We start from the raw sequence: 3215 nt of genomic DNA on the forward strand, positions 1-3215 counted from the left end.
GTGTATTTGTGTGACACTTGCTGAGTGGTAATAACAGTGCCTGCCAGGATCCACTGTAGGGCAGACACACCCATGTGTATTTGTGACACTTGCTGAGTGGTAATAAAAGCAGACACCCTGCCCTCCTGGAGTCAACTTCCACTGCCCAGGCCAGCGGCAGGAAGTAAGAAAACCTCGGTTTCCGTATCTGCATCAGCTACACAGTGCTCGCACACAGGAGGCATCAGCCAGTTTTCTCAGTTAAAGAGACAGAAACAAAATGTGTCCTCACTACTTTTTGAATGTACCATGTTATCTAATGTTGTAACTTAATTGAATGAATAAACTCCATATGCATCTGGACACATGCATGGAAAATTCACAAACATTTCAAACCAAAACAGAGTATTTTGCCAAAAGAAAATTTCTTTCACATGTGAATTTCACTTTTTTCTATCTTTTAGTGATTTTAATGTAATGAAATTGAGAAGTCTGTGCCTCTAAAAGACTTTTTAAAGAGCAAGATATTTTTCCATTTTGAAAAAAACAATTGGCAAAATATCTTCTACTGTAGATAGAAGTTAATTGGCTGAGGGTAATAAACAGAAGATTAAAAAACGACCTTTTATCCCCTGCTATTCTGTCAAGGGCTACAGTGAATTACACACCCTGGCTTGGGTTTACAAGCCTCGTGCTGGAAGCCAGCAGTCATGCAGGCCATGCTCTCCCACACTTAGAAAAAAAGCCCATGAGAAAGAGCTCCATCAAGTTCACACACCATGACCTCCAGTAAGACCTGAAAAATGCCCAGTTCCACAAAATACCTGTGTCCAAATACTTTCAGCGCACAGCTCTGGCATCAGGTTCCTGTGAGGACAGACCCTGAGATGGATTTCTGGATGGAGGCTGCTGCTGGAGGAGACAATGTCACTGCAGATGGCTCATGCTGCTCCTCCCGCCTGCCGTCCTGTTGGGGAACTGTGGCGATTCACTCCAGCTGGGCGGACTCTGCTGTGTCCCCTATCAAGAAGCTCCTCAACTTCCCTTGGTTTTTCCTTTTTAAAACTCTCTGGTGTTTTCCTCTCCAGTGGGGGCTGCATCTCACCTTAGAAGAAAAGATTTTCCAACTAGGGGCTGTCTTGGTAGCTGGACCAGAGGAAGGTCTCCTCTCTCTGGAGTGAGGTCCAGCCAAGTAACTCCAGCCAGAACTCAGTGAGCAGGGCTGGATCTGCCCTGTTCTCCTCCCATCCTCGTGCAGATTGTGGAAACCCATCCATGCCCTATGCAAAGTCCTGCATCTCAGATTGTAAAATGGCAAAAGCTGAATTTAAAATAGATGATTATATGGACTCTATGAGGAAAAGAAAGTTCTGAGGGAGACAATTGGTAAGCAAAGAATTATGTGTAACTTGTTAGAACACTAGGGTGTAGTTTGTTTGTCTCACTGATTATTTTCTGTTTAACAGGCTGGCTAAGAACCAGAGGGAGAGAAAGCTGGTTGGGAATTGAGAGGCATGAGGTCACCTCAGTCCCAACATTTCCATGTAAACAATGATGCAAGCTGGGCTGGGGGCAGGAGTCCCTGGAAATCCTCACAATCTCAACTTTTAAATTATTTAAAATATTATATCATTTATGATCTCCTTAACAAAGAACTTTTTTTCTAATTAAAAAAGTGTATAATCTCTTTGGAGGATCTTTAGTAAATACAAAATGAGTTATAAAAGAAAGAAAAATTATTTATAATTTTATCACTCAAATTTTGATAATTATATTCCTGCATTTTTAACTAAACGTAGATATTTTAGATTATACTGTATATAAAATGTTGTATCTGTTTTTTCATCCAATATTAAATCATAAACGTTTCACATGGCATAAACTATATATGTAAATCAGCTATTTCCACACCTGGATGCTTGATTTAACCCTCCTTATACTGTTAGCCATTTAAATGATTTCTACTTTATCCTTCTTGCTTTTCTGGAACCGAGGCTTGACCAGCATGAAACTGCAAGTGAACCCAACCATCTGTGACTCCAGGGAGACTTTTCCCACAGACCACACACCACCGGACACCACAGGCCTCTTGTGGAGACTTTTCCCACGGACCACACGCCACCGGACACCACAGGCCTCTTGTGGAGATTCCACTGCCTCTGGCATCTTCGCCCTGGCTGAAATTCTCACCCAGGAGGCCAGCAAATCCTCTGGGGCAGAAGTTGTCACCACAACTGTATTAACTCCGTCAAGGAGGGCAGTGGAATCTTCCAGGGCAGACGGCCCCTCCGCAGGGGGAAGGGCCACTTCAGGAGGATGTGTCTCAGAACTTTGCAGCGACGTTTCCCTTTTTCCCACCTTTAATTTTTTTTTGCGATGATTTCTGGATTTTGGCCTCTTTTGCTGTGCTAGGAAAATCCTTTTGATTCGGGTAGGCAAAGGCACACAGGCGCTTATATGCATCCGACTTCTGACCTTTGGAACTCAGCTTCAAGTGTTGGCATCAGGCCCGCAGGATGCCCCGGTTAATCAGATTAACAGGTGGCAGTTTAGAGGGTAATGGAGGAATTGGTATCTTCTTCTGAGGTCCAGGGTTGTCAGTGTACTCTGCCTTCTTCTCAGGGCAGAGCACTTTATCGCCTTTGACACATTTTTTCTTTGGTTCCCTTTGCTGATGTCCCTGGCAAAGCAATCATGTTTGGTTGATTAGAAGCCTGCTGATCCTCTTCCCTGGACTCCTCTGTGGAAGTGTCCTTGCCTTTTGCCTTCTCCATACTTGTAGAGGAAACGGAGCCTCGCAAGATGAAAAAAAATGCAAATTCTTAAATTTAAAAGTTTAGGATGTCTGAGAACCCTGACAAAAACAAGCAATGGGGAAAGGATTCCCTATTTAATAAATGGTGCTGGGAAAACTGGCTAGCCCTACGCAGAAAACTGAAACTGGACTCCTTCCTTACACCTTATACAAAAATTAACTCAAGATGGATGAAAGGGTTAAACGTAAGACCTAAAACCTTAAAAAAAACCCTAGAAGAAAACCTGGGCAATACCATTCAGGACATAGGCATGTGCAGAGACTTCATTGACTAAAACACCAAAAGCAATGGCAGCAAAAGCCAGAATTGACAAATGGGATCTAATTAAAGAGCTTCTGCACAGCAAAAGAAACTCTCATCAGAGTGAACAGGTAACTTACAGAATGGGAGAAAATTTTTGCATCTATCCATCTGACAAAG

The 3215-nt window shown here is 42.9% G+C and overlaps 1 pseudogene; it reads right to left on the minus strand.

Annotated features, from left to right (window-relative positions):
* Positions 1 to 1945: 1945 nt before the first annotated feature.
* LOC112621488 lies at positions 1946 to 2777 on the minus strand (annotated as a pseudogene).
* Positions 2778 to 3215: the final 438 nt, after the last annotated feature.

This window comes from Theropithecus gelada, chromosome 3 (genome assembly GCF_003255815.1).
Source record: "Theropithecus gelada isolate Dixy chromosome 3, Tgel_1.0, whole genome shotgun sequence".
Lineage (NCBI taxonomy): Eukaryota > Metazoa > Chordata > Mammalia > Primates > Cercopithecidae > Theropithecus > Theropithecus gelada.